The following is a 10,856-nucleotide window of genomic DNA, read 5'->3' as shown; positions in this document are numbered from 1 at the left end:
TTTCTTGTATCTCTTTCTCTCTATTCTACCCAAATCCCTTTTGACACCCCAATACCAGGTAGGAGAGAAAAGGGGTTAGTGGGAGAGGGGCTCAGTTCTTTTAGGCGCTTTCTGCTGGTTAGGGTTGTTGGTTTCCTTGTGTTCTGCCCAGTTCGAGAACCCCAAAAGACCAGGAATAAATAGACTCCACTGTCAATACATGAGGTTCTTTTTATTATAAATCATTACAAGCTGCAGCTTGGGCTCATGCCCCTCACCACTAAAGCGGTGAGAGCTGAGAGTCCCATGTTCAGGTTAATTGGGTCATTTAAAGATTCTGGTCCCTCCCAGCATGCCAAGGCAGGGGTGATTCCTGCCTAGCAAGCATCTATTGGTCAAAATGCTGCATTTTGAATTGATTGGTTATAGGAAGGTCCCCAAACCATTAATGATCTGGTGTCCCTCCCTAGGAGGATGGGCCAGTTTCCTAGCAACTGTATCTCTAGTGGGTGGGAAAAGAATCCAGTAAGGTGGGTTCTTCCCCTCAGGGCATTATTGGACTTCTCTACCCAGCTAGCCTTAGTTCAGGCCTTAAACTTTAATAATAACTGCTGATTTTTAATCTTTTGGTCTTTCACTTGGAGCCAGTCCAGGCCAGTCCAGATCTCCATCTTCTTGTCTCATTGTATCAACAGCAACCAGGAGCAGCAAAGGGGCGGAGCAGTCTTGTTCATTCTTGGAACTCCCCAACACTATTTGGGCTCTGGCATTTATTCTCTCTCCAGAGTCCTCAGATTTAAATCATCTGCAGCTGGCAAAGAGCTCTTCTCAGAGCCTGCATGCGGCAAGTAGTTTGCTGCTGTGGGCTGTTGGAATCAGTTCCCCATGCCACACCTGGGGTTAAAAAAAAACATGTTTATATCCACAACACTTTCCATTTCTACCAACTTCTCTGCATCCTCATCAATACTTGGAGGGTTTTTCCCCCCTGTTTTAAACAGGATCACATGACCCAGATGCTCTTCAGCACACAGTTTCCCTGCTTCTGCTGGGATGACAGGTGTTCACTGCTATACCTGGCCTTGGTTTCTTTAAATAGTAGCCATCTTAAAAAAGTAATTATTTTATTTATCTTATGAGCCTTATGTATGCCTGTACGACAGTGTCGGGCCCCCTGGAACTGGAGTTACAGACAGTTGTGGTCTGCTATGTGGGTTGCTCGGAATTGATCCCAGGTCCTCTGGAAGAACACCTGGTGCTCTTAACAAGCAAGCTGTCTCTCCAGCCCAAATAGTAGCCATCTTGATGGTTTAAAATGGGATCTCCTTGTGGTTTCCTTACTGAGCAGTGTGCCTCACCCTGGCAACGTTGGTTCAGGATGTACCACATTCAGGGTACAGACAGCAAAGGAAATGCTGGTGTGAATCGGATGGTGTAGTCCCTACTTGGGTGGCGTGGGTGTTTGGTCAAACGTCCCAGGATTCACCCCATGCTGGCCTCGGCCTGAAAACTAATGGTGAATGTGGCACCCTCTCTCTGTAGAGAGCAACAGGGGTGTGTTACTGCACAGAAAGCGAGCAAGTGAGGGGGTGTGTTGGAAAAAGCACAGCAGCTCTATATTCCTGGTGAAAGTCCGAGATTGGGGGTGGGATGAGGGTGAAGCCAGGGAAGGTTGGAGGGGCTGAAGGTGAACTGAGTATTGATGTGAGCTGAGTTAAAAATTTGCCTTCAATTCTTAATCTGTCCCAGGCCAGATTTTCCCAGACTTTCGCAAGTGTGTCTGCAAAGGCAGCTAAGTGTCCTGTAATGTTTTCAACCTCAATTCAAGCCTCTCCACTTGTGCTGAATGTCCTTGAACTAGCGTGGTGCTGTCAGTGACAAATTTTGCAACCAAACCCTATTTCTTCTCTTCATGGTATTAAAGTGCACGTAGGCACAAATCATTGCTAAGGGGAGTAATCAGGTAAGGATATATGGGACCTGAGGGAAGGAACTCAATTTTTTAAATTTCACGTATACTTTCTATATTCTCCACTGTGATGGCGTTCTTTCCCCAGACCAGTACACACACAGCTAATTATGGGGTAATTGTTCTGGCGGAGTCTACTTATGTGTAGTGCATAGTACTTTCTATGCACTCATTGTATTTTCTATGATGTGAAAGAAAAATGCTTTCTGGAATTTTCCCTGGGAAGGTTTTCTCTTCCGTGGCAGAATACCTACTCCATCCCCAACACCCCCCCTCCAGCTATTCTCTTGTACCATCTTGTGTGGTACATCTTGAGAGCATATAATGAAGAATTTCCTTTTTCCTTACCATTGGTTTATGTTGAGGAAAACAGGGTGAATTATATTCTGGAAAGCAAGGGACCTGGGGAAGGAAAAGAAGCCAGAGAGTGATGAGGAGTGAGAAGTAGCTAAAAGAAGTTCTAATTAATTGTTAGGGTCCTAGGAAGAGGGCTGTCTTAGTTAGGGTTTTATTGCTGTGAAAAGACACCGTAACCATGGCAACTCTTATAAAGGAAAACATTTAATTGGGGCTGGATTACAGTGTCAGAGGTTTAGTCCATTATCATCATGGCAGGAAGCATGGCAGCGTGCAGGCAGACATGGTGCTGGAGAAGGAGCCGAGAGTTCTAGTTCTACATCTTGATCCATAGTCAGCAGAAGGAGACTGCTACACAGGGCAAGGATATCTCAAAGTCTGCCCCCAGTGACACACTTCCTCCAACAAGACCACACCTACTCCAACTGGGCCACACCTCCTAATAGTGACACTTTCTATGGGCCAAGCATTCAAGTCTATGAGTCTATGGGGGCCATACCTATTCAATCCACTACAAGGGGCAAAGCAGCCTTGTGTTATGAATTTCCATTTTGACGGAGATGAACCTCCAACCACTAACTGTCAGGGACACTGGCTAGCAGCCTGGCTTGCTTTCCTTTTTCGTATATAAACATGTTTTTATTTTAATCCCAGATGTGGGATGTGGGACTGATTTAGACGGTCCACAGCAGCAGACTGTTTGCCTTGTGTGGCTATGAGAGGCGCTTTTTGCCAGCTGCAGGCAGTTTAAATCTCAAGACTCTGGAGAGAGAATAAATGCCAAAGCCCAGAGAGTGTTGAGCTCCAAGAAAGAGCAAGGCTGCTGCTTCCTTCCTGCGGTTCCCGGTTGCTGTTGCTGCAGTGAGACAAGAAGTTGGAGCTCGCCTGAAGCGAGGATTGGCTGGCTCCAAGGGACCTGATGACCTTAACCAGCAGGAAGCTGCTAAGAGAACTGCGCCCCCTCTCCCACTAACCCTTTCTCTCTCCTACCTGGTGTTGGGGTGATGGAAGGGATTGGGGTGGAGTAGGGAGAAAGAGATAGAAGAAATATAAATAAAAGAGTTTTTAAAAAGTATGCCAACACTTTCCCAGGAGACCTGTGTCTGGGTGCTTTTGCTCTTTTCTTACCCCACCTTGAAGCAGCAGGTGCAGGATGAAGTGAAGGTTAGAGCCCCCATAGAACCAACCTCTTCCAGTTTCCTGTCCTCTAAAGATGCTAGTATAGTTTCACTTTTGTTGCTGTGCTTTAGCAACACCCTTCCTAGGTGGAAAAGGGTTTATTCGGCTTACAGTTCCAGGGTATAGTCCATTATTTCTGGCACGTTGAGGCAGGGGGCAGGAACCTAAGGCTACAGGTCGACAGTAATGAGCAGAGAGATACTGAAGCACTGTTGTTGCCTGCCTCCTCAACTCCATTTCTTTACTTATATTCAGTGTGGGGCCCAGCCCATGTAATGGTGCTGTCTTCCCCAGATATGCCCTCAGGCCAACGTGATCCTGATCTAAACTATTCCTCAAGTGACACTTTCTTCCCAGGTGATACAACATGGGGTCAAGCAGACAAAATTAACCAATGTATTACCCTTAAAAGGCTTCCCAAGAATCCTCTCCACCTTCAGCACCAGGTTAAGGAAGAGGTAGCAGTTCTCAGACCCTCAATAGAATAAATGGCTTTTTTTTCCCCTCCTGAGACAGGGTCTCATTATGTAGCCCTGGGTGGCCTTGAACTCAAAGAATTGCCTACATTTGCCTCATGGCTGCTGGGATTGTAGGTATGTGCTGGCAAGCTGGGTTGTAATGCAGGCATACGTGCCAGAAGAGGGCAACAGATCTCATTATAGACGGTTGTGAGTCATCATGTGGTTTCTGGGAAGTGAACTCAGGACCTTCGGAAGAGCAGCCAGTGCTCTTAACCTCTGAGTCATCTCTCCAGCCTATGTAGTGACTATTCTTGACCTTGTGTGTATCTTTGTGCCTGAGTGTGTATACTCACTCATCCATTTGTGTATGTGGAAGCCAGAAGTGAAAGACCTCCACAGTGAAAACTTCAAAACACTAAAGGGAGAATTAAAGAAGACACTTGAAGATGAAAAAAAAAAAAAAAATCTCATGTTCATGAATCCGAAGAGTTATTCTGTGAAAATGGCTATCTTACTAAATAAAAGTAATCTGTACACTCAATGCACTCTCACTAAAAATTCCAATGCCATTCATCACAGAAATAGAAAACAAAAAACTAAAATTTCATCTGGGAGAACAAAAGACCCAAATTAGTGAAAGCAATTCTGAGCAAAAAAAAAAAAAAAAAAAAAAAAATCAAGCTGGAGGTATCACCATACCTGATTTCAACTTACATAACAGGACCTCGGTAACAGAAATGCAATAGGATACTCGAATCTGGGGGTTGTTCTTTCAGTGTACTCCAGACCCTAACACATGGCATTTTAATTTTAATTTCATATTTTCGACAGGGTTTTGCTAGGTAGCCCTGGATGGTCTGGAACTTGCCTTGAACTCACAAGATCTACTTAACCTCTGCCTCCCAAGTGTTGGAATTAAAGGCATGTACCACCACTGCCTGGCTTATATCTTAATTTTAAAATAGTGAAAAATAATCAGCTGTTTGTTATGGTGACAAATACCTGAGATAATGTCAACTCAAAGGAGGAAATATTTATTTTGGCTCAGGTTTTAATCCATGTTGGCCTGGTTTTGTAACTGTGGGCTTGGCCCAACGCTGGGCATCATGGCTGGGAACATTCCAGAAGGGAAAGGACCAGGGATAACACACATCCCTCAAAGGCAGTGACCCTCCTCCTCTAACAAACTCCAGTCTTAATGTTTCCTTGGCACTCACGCAATGCCCACCCGAATCTTCCCCTTTTGTCCATCATAAGAGGTTCTCCCCTATTCTCAAGTTCAAGTTCATAAAGGTATTTCATGTTTTCTTCAAAAGTTTTAAACTTTAGTGTTTTCTTCACATTTAGATGTCTGATCTGCCCGAAACCTGGTATTGAGCAGGATTTTTTTCAGTTGTCCCAGTATTTTCTACTTGCTTCATTTCCTTCTGACTTGTAAAGGTTTCTGTCACACATCCAATTTACATTTATGAAAAAATCTGTTTCTGAGAGAGCCACCCCCTCTACCCGTTTCTAGACGGTGTTAAACTCTGGTTACTGGAAACTCACAGATCCACTTGCCTCTGCCTTCCCAGGGCTGGGATTTAGGCACACCCTACAAAGCCCCATCTGCCTTTTTATTTTCTGTGTAGTCCAGGATGGCTCAAGTTCACAGTTCTTCTGCCTTCGTTCTCCAAGTCCTAGGATGATGGAAGTATGACACTATACCATGCTCTTACTACACGACAAAGTTTTGTTGTGTGTATACGTGTGTGTGCTGGCAGTGTATATGTGCAAGCGTGAGTGCCTATTCATACCCAGCATTGGGCATACTGTTGTTTTCCTGTCTGTCTTTAGTGTCTTAAGCTATGGTCTCTCAGTAAATGTGTAGCTTGCCTCGTAGTTAACAAGTTAATAAGCGACCCCCTGTCTCTGCTCCACACAGTTCTGGGGTTAAATGAAAGCCCAGCTAAACCCGGCTTTTCTCATGGGTGCAGAGTATATTCATTTTCGATCTCCAAGCACTCTTGCCACTGAACCATCTCCCTAGCTCCTAGATCCTATAGAACCAGTCTAGTACTCCTTCTGTCCTGTCAAATAGTCCAGCTTTACGACTTTAGTCTTCCCACAAGCTAACTAAGGAGTTGTATGAAGATGGGCAAACCATTTTTTTTTAAGTCTCTTAAATGGATAGCTATAAACAAGACCCAGGTCCTTTAAAGGTAGGGAAGCACTCAACAGAGTGTTTAGATTATGATACTAAAACTGATAAAATAGAAAAAGAACAATTCACCAGGAGCCTTAACTTCATTTATAAAATATACAGTTAGTGTATCTTTTTAAAGTCCCTTGTCACTTTGGAAATTGTGATTTTGGCATTTTATTACTTGGAAGCCAGGCAGCTGTGATGGATGGGCGAGAGGAGATCCATGCAGAGCGCAGGGCACCCATGCACCAGCAAATGTGGACCGCTGAGTGACAGCACAGCTAAGAGTTGGGGCTGGAAAGAAGCAGGCTACAGTGACCTTCACAATGTTTTCTGGCACGTGGAACGGGACGCAAGTGTTTGGAAGTTCCTCGATTTTGAACCTCGGATTGCCCGGGAATACCGCGCCACAGGCCATCCCGACTTGCCGCTCAGCCCCCGGGACTGAAGACCACAGAGAAGATTCCAGACCCAGTATCATAAACGGGAGAGGGATGGGGCAGCACGAGATGCGCGAGGGTACGGTAAGCAGCCTGCACCCCATCCCGGGCGCCAGCGGTGCTTCTGGGAAACGTAGTCTTTTGCGGTGTGCGGCGCCAGAGGATGCCGGATGAGGGACTACGATTCCCTTCGGTCTTGCGCAAGCTTTGTGCAGCGCGCTTGCGCGGTGTGGGGGACGATGCCGCTATAAAGGCTTGTTTTGCTCCGGGTCCGATGTTGGCGAGCGTGCCCGGGCGGTCTGCTCTCCCGTGGGGAGGCTGGGGTGCAGGTAGGTGACGGCTCTCGCCTTTCCCAGGCAGCGTCCGTGGTTGTCACCGCCTCACGCCTCGGGGCTCCCTGAGGCGTGGTGGGTGGCGGGCAGCCACGAGCGAGCGAGAGTAGTGGGGCCTGTCTCGGCTCGCTGTCTTGCGGCCCCCGGCCCCCGGCTGGGTGGCGACCTCGCGGGCTGGGTCTGGGCCCGGGTGTCAGAAGGCGGGAGGGGAGGTGTGATGGGCGGTCGCGGCCGGCTCCACTCTCGGCGCGGCCACCAGGGGGAGCCGCGTTCGCTCTGGGTGGGTCGTGGACCCTGGGCTCGCCAGGCCCGGGCTGGCGTGGGAACGCCCTAGGGCAGGGGTGCCCGAGCTGGCCGGAGGGAAGCCCCCAAACCCGGGACTGGAGGCCTGACTGCCAGACCTACGACGTAAGTCACTATCTTCGGTTTTTTTGTTTGTTTGTTTCCCCGGACTGGTATCTGATCGTACGTGACATCACCACGCGTAGCCAAACCGTGGCAGAGCCGGGATGGGAGCCCAGCGCTCCTGTCACCGGTGCCCTTTTCGCTGCTGGCACACGGAGCTCTGTGTTCGTCACATCTGGGTCATGTGTTTTCGCACTGATGTGCAGGTGGACGGAGGAACGATTGGGCAAGTTTGAATCCCGCAGGGAGAAATGGATAGGTTTTAGTGGGGTCTCTGGAGTAGTGAAAAGCAGGGAGCTTGGAGGTCCAGGTGGGTTCTGGGGGCGTGGTAGGTGTACATCCTTCAGCTTCCTTGCTTCTGTAGCTGTGGGGCCTGAACCGAGCTTCCTGAGGCGCTGGAAGCCTCTTGAGAGATGTTGTGATAACACCCCTTGGAACAGCAGAGCCCGGCTAGTTACAGTTCTCCAGCCCTATGCAACCCTCCCCCCCCCCCCCCCCCCCGCAGAATCGTCGCAACCTTACGCAGGGCCAATGGCTACCCTTTGATCCCTGGAAAGAGAATTCTAAAGCAAAAAAGCATGTGGCCCCAACCCTGTCAGTTTTGAGTTGGGCCACTAATGTGAGAGTCCTACTCCATTTACTCTTATTTTATCCCTTTACAGCGCTGGCTTAAACTGAAACTGCTAAACTCTGATACTTAGCTTTGGTTTTGGCAGTGTTGGGGACAGAACAGTCTTTATCACTGAGCCTAAATTAACATTAGTTCCCCCCACCCCACCCCACCCCAGACAGGGTTTCTCTGAGCAGCCTTGGCTGTCTTGGGCTGATTTGTAGACCAGGCTGGCCTCAAACTCATAGAGATCCGCCTGCCTCTGCCTTTCTGAGTGCTGGGATTAAAGGTGTGTGCTCCAACACACCCCGAGTAGCATTCCTTTTTTTTTTTTTTTTTAAGAAACACTCTCTGTCTACTGCAAGGAGAATAAGGAAGTGCTAATGCTGTTTTGGGCTGCAGAGGGGGCCTGGTGTAGTAATCCTTCCTAAGTTACTTGCTTCATATCCAAGGCCTTGTGTCTTTACTAAACCTATCACCTTCCTACCACTCCAGTGGCTTCTGTGTGCTGTGCTTGTCACATCCCAGACATGCAGCCAGACACTGCAAGCCACAGTAACTGTATGGCTGCTCAGGTGTTAGCATATGCAGAGCTAAGCCGCTCTGCTTGTTTGTTTGTTTGTTTGTTTTAGACAGGGTTTCTCTGTAGCCTTGGCTGTTCTGGACTCACTTTGTAGACCAAACTGGCCTCTGAACTCACAGAGACCCAGCTGCCTCTGCCCCCCAGCATACTGGGATTGCAGGTGTGTGCTACCACGCCTGCTTTTTTTTTTTTTTCAAGTAATGGGAGTGTCACAGAGAATGGGGGACTGTTCCCCATACCCTTCTAATAAAAACTAGCTTTGTCTGAAGGATAGGGGAGTTAGGATAGGCCAGTTAAGTACTTATCTCACCATGTGGTTGTTTCTGTCATAACAGGGTTGTTGCTACCACAGTCTGTGTATGTGTGGGTACTTTCTACCCGTTCTGCCTCATAATGATTTGCCTCATATAGGTTGTTCAGTAACTTCCTGTTCTAAAGGTATTTGGTATTATGATTGGGTTCTCTTGGCCTCTTCCCTTTTAAGCTCCCCCAATCCCCACTTGCCTATTTTTAAAGCAGCAGTAATCTTTCTCTTCCAGATGACAATGGCAGATGCCAGATCTGTTTATAGCTTAGCCTTCGCAAGGCCTCGGTGACACTAAGCACTGTTTTTGCTTAGTAAGCTGGTTTTGTTTATAGTGTTCATGGTCTTTGGACTAGTGCTGTTTTTAGTAAACAACTTATCAGTGTCAGCTTACCAGAATTCTGGAAGGCCAAACATCCAGCCCTCTTTGTAGATTTTTTTAAAAAAACATTTTTATTTCAAGGATTAATAAGCATTTTTATAATCATAATTTAAAAATAAATAATGGGGGCTTGAGATGTAGCTCTGCTGGCTGAGAGCTTGCCTAACTTGCAAAGCCTTGACTTTGATCCCCAGCACCAGATAAGCCAGCCCTTAGGGTGTAGAGGCAGAAAGATTAGAAGTTCAAGGTCATCTTTCAAAGACAGAGCGTTGAAAGCCAGCCTGGGCTACTTGAGACCCTGTGTCAAAAACAGCAAATGAATGACAGCTGTCAAGATTTTGTGCAGCAAGAGACACATGGCCTAGTGATCATCATCATAGCTACATTTATAGACTATAGGGCAGCATGCCACACTTCAGGTGTCATTAAACACACGGCCTCTAGTGGTCATCATCATAGCTACATTTATAGACTATAGGGCAGCATGCCACACTTCAGGTGTCATTAAACACACGGCCTCTAGTGGTCATCATCATAGCTACACTTATGGACTACAGGGTAACACTTCATTGTTGCTTGCATGTCTTGCATCCTGGAACCTGTGAGCCTTCTGTGGGGGCGGGGGGGGGGCTTTTAGAGGGCCGTGGGATGGAGTTCCATTCCCAGAACCTGAGTGCTACGAGAGGACCGATTCTTCCAAGTTGTCCTTTGAGCTCAATGCGGGTGACTGCTTTTGTCTTCTGTCTGTCTCTGTCTCACAGAAAGTAAATTTAAAAAATGCCAACTTTATTTTATTTAAGTGACCAGAGTTGACATAGAGTGTTGGCTGGAATTAGCTAGGAAGGCAGTGGTATAGAGCTGTAGAGCAGTTTTAGGAACAGACTAAGTAATTCTTAAAAAGGGAAAACATAGATTTTATTTTCTTGGTTTTTCGAGACAGGGTTTCTCTGTGTAGCCCTGGCTGTCGTGGAACTTGCTCTGTTCATTAGGCTGGCCTCCAACTCAGAGATCCCCCGGTCTCTGCCTTGTTAGTACTGGGATGAAAAGTGTGTGCCACCATGAGCAGCTTTATTGAACTGCAATTCCTGTATCATAGAATCCATCCTTTGAAAATACACAAGTATTGGTTTGTTTGCTATATTCACAGACTTGTGTGGTGTTACTACTGTCTGACTTGAGAACTAAAGGATGAATTAATGTCTGAAGTTGTCCTGCTTTTATTTTAGCTGTGGAGCTTTAAACTAACACCATAAGGTAATTAATCCATCAGATAATTCTAAAAATGTAGAAAAGGGATTTGTTATTGTAGGGTGAGTGTTTTGCAAGTTGGCATCCAGTCAGATTTGGTAGAAGAGAGGTCCTGGTTTTGTAATGCTTGCAAGAAACTCTAAGAGGGCTTTCAGGGAGCCTTTGTGTATCATCTCAAATGTCTCCTCCTCAGATTCACACTCACTAGCATGCTTGCTTTTTTTTTTTTTTTTTTTCTTTTTGTTTTTGTTTTCTCTGTGTAGCTCTCGCTGTCCTGGAGCTGACTGTGGAGCCTCTGCCTCCCAGGTGCTGGGATTAAAGTCATGCACCACTTTGCCTGGCTTAGTAAATTTTCTTGATGTTAGAATACTAACCTTTTTCCTTCAAGAAGTGAAGTGGTATTTATTGCTGTATTGGTAAGA

General features: G+C 46.7%; 1 protein-coding gene across 6 annotated transcripts in view; it reads left to right on the top strand.

Annotated features, from left to right (window-relative positions):
• The first annotated feature begins 6,746 nt into the window (after positions 1-6,746).
• The window catches only part of Abcc5 (ATP binding cassette subfamily C member 5), a 77,690-nt gene continuing 73,580 nt past the window's right edge, over positions 6,747-10,856 (top strand). For 5 of the 6 annotated variants that reach the window (XM_060370067.1, XM_021638575.2, XM_060370070.1 and 2 more), the window contains exon 1: positions 6,747-6,899. The gene's annotated coding sequence lies outside the window, so the exon portion shown is untranslated. Of the gene's footprint in view, positions 6,900-7,154; positions 7,311-10,856 lie in introns of those variants that run through there. The other variant, XM_060370068.1, reaches the window with a different exon arrangement.

This window comes from Meriones unguiculatus, chromosome 17 (genome assembly GCF_030254825.1).
Source record: "Meriones unguiculatus strain TT.TT164.6M chromosome 17, Bangor_MerUng_6.1, whole genome shotgun sequence".
In the NCBI taxonomy this organism is placed as follows: domain Eukaryota; kingdom Metazoa; phylum Chordata; class Mammalia; order Rodentia; family Muridae; genus Meriones; species Meriones unguiculatus.
The sequence above is the reverse complement of the archived record's forward strand: the minus strand, read 5'-3'. Positions and strand labels throughout refer to the sequence as shown.